Genomic DNA, 7251 nt, shown 5'->3' with positions numbered 1-7251 from the left:
CAATCAGGTGATCAGCCTGTAATTTCCTAACCAAACTAGGGACCACAAAGTAATTTTTTTGATATGTCCCCACTGGGAATCGAACCCGGGACCTCCAGATCGTAAGCTCAACGCTCAACTACTGGACCACGGAGGTCGTTGTTGCCGCTTAAATTGTCACTTTGGATAAATGGAAAAAAGAAACATCAACGATGCACCTCGTTTCATTTTTATCCACGCGGCCCGTTTCCATTGTTACTTAGGTTTAAATTATCCAGTTACAAATAGAGTAATTAATTAAAAATAATTTAAATTTTATTAAGATTTGTTTTAAGGTTTCAATTAGATCGACGACGACATTTAAGGACATTTTCGGAATACTTATATTAGTATCTTACATCAGAATTGACGCGGGGATGATAAATTGTTTGATTTTTGCATACGAAGATCTGAGTAGATCTACTTTCCATGACATGTTAAACCGTATAATGCTGGCGATGTGTGAACTATGAAGCGGTGAATAATGAACAAAATGTTCAAGTGTCAGTTAACTTCTGGAGTTAATAAAGTTCGACTGCGAAGTACGCCATATTCGGATTCAAAGCTTAATAAACCAGCAAGGAATAGCTAGTGCCACCTAAGCATCCACTTGTCCTAAAGTCTGTCTACTTAAGTTAGTGCTTGAACTGTACTAGGAAGCCACATCTAGGGCCTCTAAGACATCGTCTCAGGCTTGTCGGCAACAAAGTTGGCGATACAGCCTCAGCATGCAGACAGCCCGTGTGAGCTGCCACACATAAATTACTGCACACTGCAATCTGGGCCCACTCATATTACTTATACTACCTAATCACAAATATACTATAGTGATATACCTCTAATATAAGATGGTATCATGACGCTCCCAGTAGCGCCTCTGCATGCATTGATATTAAGTTTTTCGTTATCTTTTTTTTCTTCTTAGTATAAAGCGATTATCACGAAAGCCGCGTCGCTGCGCGGATGATATTAATTATAATCATCAGCGGATTATAAACAAGTCAATGCGACGACAGCGACATTAGAACCGCTTCGCCGCCAACCACGTCGGTGCGTGGTATCGTGTGATAATCGCCTAAGGCAAGAAAATAGCAGAATCAAGCAGTTGACACGATTTTTGTTACATTTTGTTGAAACTCTTTATTTATTAAAATGAAGCGGCTTGTCAACACCGGTTAATATCGCACACTTCCGCCACATCAGTCTGCCAGTGTTACATTTGTGGCGGCAACGCGTGACAACCAAAATGTTCCGTCCTGCTCATTATTAAGAGCACGCTTTAGGAGCTGATCGTATGTTTACCCCTAATACACGTTATACACGTTTGAATATCAATAGCGGTGAGGGATCGTGAGAAAACCCACATTCCTGAGAAATGCATTTTCGGATGTGACGTGCTTTCCGCGAAGGGAAAACCAGCCCAATACAGGTTTTGGGCTGGTTTTCCCTTCGCGGGTTGGAAGGTCAGATTGGCAGTCGCTTCTGTAAAAAACTAGACCTGTGAAATCTTCAGGTTAGGTAAGCGGACCCCGTGGAAAACTGGATAATGCTAGGGATATGATGATGAAGTTAGAATATTAATAATATGAGTCACGCTTCCTTTCGGTCATTAACGTTATACAGTGAGAAATGAATTTCTAATAAGTAATTATTCAATCGATAACTAAAAGCTGTCGCCTTTGATCAATAGCCCAACAATAGAAATAAATGGAGTTTATAACTAGGTCACGGCCTCTATATTCTATCATCGCTTCTGTCTTCCGCAGGACCATAAGAAAAATGACTCTAAAAAGAAATAAGTACGCATTGGGTCAGAAGTGCAGCCATTTTTATGAATTTTTATTGTAGTTTTTTTTTTCACGAAAAATCGTATAATTTCGTGGAAATGCGATAATTTGAAAATAGAAACACTGTACACGAAGTATATATACTTACTTACTTACTTAAATTATTTGCTGTAATTATTATTTATTCTGCGTAAAAACACACTGAATTTAAAAAAGAAAGAAAACACTTGGCTCTCCACCACAGCCTTCGTCAAAAATGTAATTTTCAATGAAATTCACACAAAAGCTTCGTCAAGCTTCATCGTTTTTTTTATTAAGTAATTGTATTTCTTGATCTTTAGGTTTTTTCTTGGTAAGTTTTCAACGCGTTTATTTAAATCTATAAGTACGTTTGAAAATCTAAAAAATCATTTTCTAAATTGAATACTTATTTGAGTTTTCAAGTAGTTATATTTACTACACACACACAAAATAGATAAAGTAGACTCCTTTAGTAAAGAAACAAAATACATTTTCACAAAACTATGAAGCGCTTTAAACTTTTTAAATTGTGAAAAACTTAACAAGGGGTGGTGTCCGGAAATTAAGACCGAGCTGAAATTAGCTTTGGTCTGCGTTTTAAACCTGCTCACCACCTGGAGCTCAGTATAAGATGGCTACAGTTTCCATTCACCGTCGCTGAAGTCGTAATTACCAGAGTTTTTATGCACCTCCGACCGTTAGTGCGGTGTGGTGCAGCGCCACAATAAATATATACAAACAGTGTGCCAGCAAAGAGTTGGTAGGCTGTCATGGCGAAATTTATTTATTCATCTACCTCTAAAAAATAAAATAGTATAATAGTAGTAATAGAATGGTAGTGTAATTGTATTTTCTTTTTTTTATTTGATTGAATGATTTCTGTTTATATACTGCCTTAAGCAACATATTTGTATATTTTAATGTGCAAAATATTGGGTGTAAATAAAATTTGTAACAATTATTACCCCGGTCAATTAATTTATTTATTAAATTTATTTATTCACATTTACATTATACAATAAATGGTATCATTATACGATTCAATCCCAAGTCGATATCATAAACAACAACATACAACATTAAAAAAAATTGTTGGTGTACTCGAGCAGTTTAGCTTTTTTTCGATTCGTTAGTCCGTTTAATGGAGTGAAGTTCGAATTAGTGCTTTAAATCTGGATAATTAAATGCCACTTCAACTGTATGTCGATTCTGTAGATCTCGAACAATAACTCGCTTATCACTTCGACGCTCACTTACACTTCGCATTCGATCTCACCTGACCTTGATTTGGTATTCTGTAAACATCACTAGCTCACTTGCGAAGTGAAGTGAGCTTCGATATATCTTTCGAGTTACTAGTGATTGGCGCTTAATGAGAAGATACCAATCGGTAATTACCGATTTATTGTTTTTAGCTAAAATAATGAAATTCTGCCAAAGAACTATAATTTGGATGATTTTATTCACGTTTCTGTACTCGAATTTAAATTACTCAAGCCTTAATAAGTTAAATTATAATATTTTTAATCATAAACTTAATTCTTTTGGATGAATGAGCATTGAGTCTATGCTTACATTTTTATAACTCAAAGCTAAAAAAAAGTTTTGTAAGAATGTTTGAAAACAAAGTTGAGGAATTTCAAGTGCATTTATATGTTTTAAGTGGTTTGGTGCATAGATTGTGGTGTTTTGGCTGCGTGTGGACATATTTGAAACGGGATAATGAAGTAAGTTTATTCCTTTACTTAAAATTAATCTCTTACTGACTGGAATTATTTTGTTTTGTAACAAAAACAAAAATCTTTTCAGTGTAAGCAAGCGCTCATCCCATCTGTCCTTTGCCCTAATAGAAGCAATGATTGACTTCCTGGAGAGGAACCCAGATCTGGCAAAGGGTTTTTCAAAAACTCAATATGCCAGAGAGTGGAGCACTAGGAAGTTTTGTCATAGCGGCTCAATAATATGGGTGGGACGATTAAAACATACAAGCAGTGGACCAAAGTGAGTATGTTAATATTAATATTTCTTGTCCGAAATACTGTTCTTGAAGCATTTCAAATGTAAAAAAAAATTGAATTTCAACCTAGCTTGTTTATTGAGTTTGTCAATCTCTCTGCAATTTATTCATTAACAATGTACCTACTAACGCATTCTAAACACTTAAACTTATATACTTCGGTCTGAGTAAAAACGTGCCGTTAAAAAAGTAGCAGCACAGGCTGCAGCTAGACGTAGGACTGGTGGTGGGGTGGAGGATGTAGCTGAACTTGCATTGGAGGAACGGATAGTGGCTATGGGTATAGGGGTTCAGGGTTTGGTACTGGAGATGCCCACTGGGAATCCAGCTATTTTTAGTCAGAGTTTTATTAAATTAGGTGTGTTCGTCGTTATTATACTAAAATAATAATAATAAAGTACATGATTTTATTTTCAGCAATCAGACCCAATACAATTGGTTCCCCAGCCTCCCTCTTTAATACAAAGCAGTGGACATTCAGAAGTACGTATTTCAGTTTATTTGATCTAATGTTATTTTGACTACATTTATGTGCTGAAATAAACTACTATTACTCTTACAGATTTCAGTGAGTTGAAGAGCAGCAGTTAGAAATTCGGCGGCCCAATGCACCGGTCAAGGCGAGCATGATGAAGCACAGCATTGAGAGAGACGGAATTGCCGCTAACGCTGTGGCGGCAGTGGAGGAAGAATTAAATGCGCTAGCAGAATCTATTAGGTTGAACTGGGGTCAAATAAATAAGTATTTAAATTGTAATTTTATATTTTCAAGTTTTAAAGTAGATTTTATTATACGTTATACATATTATTATTATTCGTTGTTTCTTTTCTGGTTTTGCTTATATTACAATCTTTTTTTTCAATGTTCTTATGTACTAAATATAAATAATAATATAAAACCGTTATTTATTCATAAAATACAATTTTGAAGTTAATAGCAGACCCTAAAGTAATAATAGCCTATTATATACAATTTTATTGTATAACATTACACAAAGTAGGTAATTCTATATGATAACAACACACTCACTATAATACCTATACCTCTAAATTACCTGTTATTCCTTAGTATGTACTATAACTAGATCTACATAGATAATTAAAATATTTAGTCCTAAGCTTCTGTTACTCTTCTCACACTGAGGTGGAGTTAAGGTCGACGCGATCACCACAATCTATTCACAAGATCTTTGACTTTTTTTTTCTATGTCCTTTGAGGCCTTTGCGACCGTCCAACATTTAAATCATCATGATTTGGCACGTTGCCTTCTCTGTGTCTCGGCTGCCACCTGAGCTTCCTTTAGGTTTTCATCTTCAGTCAAATTAACTACCTCCATTCCAGCCCGGTTGAACACGTTATGCAGAATACAACATGCATTGCAACTTTATCAGGATGATAGTCTAGGACCCTGTGTACTAACAAACACCTGAAGCGTCTTTTCAACAAACCATTTGGCGTTCTACGGAGTTGCGCAAGCATGTTATAATATGTTTCAGGTGTATTGTCTGGGGCATTATTTATAGGTGTCATAAGGTTAGCCCGCTCAGCATATCCAGAACCACCTGAAATATATGAAGAATACAACTTTATTACTAAATATTTAAACCAATTGTTAGTAAGGAATTTCTTACAAATAAAACTGAAACGTAAGTTTGTTGCTGCTTTTACAGAATTATACAATAGACCACGAGAAATGTTGCATTTAGATAGTTGATGAATGGTCTAGAAAAGAATTTCAGTTAGATACTCTGTATCCTATTAAATAAATCTAAAAACTTTTTTAATAGATTTGTTAAGGGCCAACTTATAATTATTTTTATCACTTTTATAAATATATTATATCTTCACTAAAGAAAAACTTACCAAAGAAAACAATTTCTTCACCAGCATTTGTCAAAGGCTCTAAGTGATCTCTTACATCTTCATTAAAAATAAAACTGTCATCTGTAATCTAAAAAATAGGTACTTAATCTAAGATTAGGGAGATGATCATCAAATAATAATTTGAGTACCTCTAAGATGTTTGATCAAGCGGGACAAGAGATTCTAATTCACTTACCAATTGCACATGATATTTTTTCAATTGCACATCCTAGCATGATAATTCTTACGACAGAAGAAGCGCTCTTCATGCTCAGCCAGTCTTTTTAAGTTATGATAGTGCCATCAATGCTGCCAATGATGAATTTTTCATGAAACCTGTAATTCAATACAAGAAAGTAGATAGTGGGTACTCGTATTAGGGTTTCATCGCATGTTTTATCACAAAAATCTTCAAATATAAATCTCCTCTTTAATATTTGTCTTTCTTGTATATTTTGGGGAAACCTTATATACTTTTTCAACATGTTCGGATTGTTGAGTACCTTAACCACTTTGTTTATGCAGCAGGATGCAGATGTTTGGGACAAATAGGTCCGAACATTTTCTTTTATTAGTAGCTGCCACTAGCCAAAAATGAGAAGGTACACAATATGTGTGGAATAGTATGCTATCAATCTATTTTAACAAAATAACGATAATTTATTTGATAGGTAGTAGGTATTAGAAGATAGGTAATTTTCTCACCTTAATACGAGTTGTAAGTCCTTTTCTTCGACGTTTCGTACTTTTTTATTATAGGGAGCAACTCAAGCTCGAGTTGGTCGATTAATTGCTTCGAAAGACTTTATACGCTGACATAGTTATCATCTCGGGTCAATAGAGACAAACTACGAATTTCATAGGCTTGTCGACGCAACTCAAAATTGTCCAAAGTATGAGCTTCCTCTAATAAACACTTTAATAAAAACATTTGAGCGATTTTCATCAGAAGAAACATGTACACTAGCACCAGATAAAATACTACACTAAAGTTTTTTAAACATTAATCTGTTAAATTACCTTAATTGAAACTTATTGAGTCTTATTAGATACGATATCACCAGCAAATAACTAAGAAACGTATAGATTTCACTCGACGAACATCAACTTTTTATTTGACAGATCAAATCGAGTTCGTAAGTGAAGTGAATAGCGAAGTGAACGGGGAATCACCCTTACAGAATGCGGATACATCTGTCATCTCATACTAAAAACGTCAAAATCTCGCATCAACTTTAGTTCGACTCGGTGCCGTACTCGCAACTGTGTCGCTAGTGTGCATTCAACTTAAGTACATGTCTTACAGAATGCCAAAACAAAAACTCACCGCGGATTCAGATGCGAGTTTCAAAAATTACCTTACAGAATTGCACTGCTGGTTTGAACTGTATGCTAATATAAATAAAAAAGAACTGCATCTACTTTTGGCTCCGTCTATATCTATCTAGGATGTCATCTTAGACCAACCCGGTGACAACATGATGAAAAGCTAACCTATTATAAAATCATAAGCTACATAACCACATATATACACTGTGGCAGTG

General features: G+C 35.1%; 2 long non-coding RNA genes across 3 annotated transcripts; one reads left to right on the top strand and one right to left on the bottom strand.

Annotated features, from left to right (window-relative positions):
* Positions 1 to 3640: 3640 nt before the first annotated feature.
* On the top strand, positions 3641 to 4657 carry LOC126373603 (uncharacterized). The gene is made up of 3 exons (XR_007567333.1): positions 3641 to 3827; positions 4261 to 4326; positions 4406 to 4657. It is a non-coding gene; the product is annotated as an uncharacterized LOC126373603 (long non-coding RNA).
* On the bottom strand, positions 4237 to 6942 carry LOC126373602 (uncharacterized). Of its 2 annotated transcripts, XR_007567332.1 has the most exons (5): positions 6728 to 6942; positions 6413 to 6611; positions 5904 to 6043; positions 5708 to 5795; positions 4237 to 5406 (listed from the first exon to the last, which is right to left on the bottom strand). It is a non-coding gene; the product is annotated as an uncharacterized LOC126373602 (long non-coding RNA). The 2 variants fall into 2 exon arrangements; XR_007567331.1 differs by having other exon boundaries at positions 6413 to 6937.
* Between the last annotated feature and the right edge of the window lie 309 nt (positions 6943 to 7251).

Source organism: Pectinophora gossypiella, chromosome 16 (genome assembly GCF_024362695.1).
Source record: "Pectinophora gossypiella chromosome 16, ilPecGoss1.1, whole genome shotgun sequence".
NCBI lineage: Eukaryota > Metazoa > Arthropoda > Insecta > Lepidoptera > Gelechiidae > Pectinophora > Pectinophora gossypiella.
The sequence above is the reverse complement of the archived record's forward strand: the minus strand, read 5'-3'. Positions and strand labels throughout refer to the sequence as shown.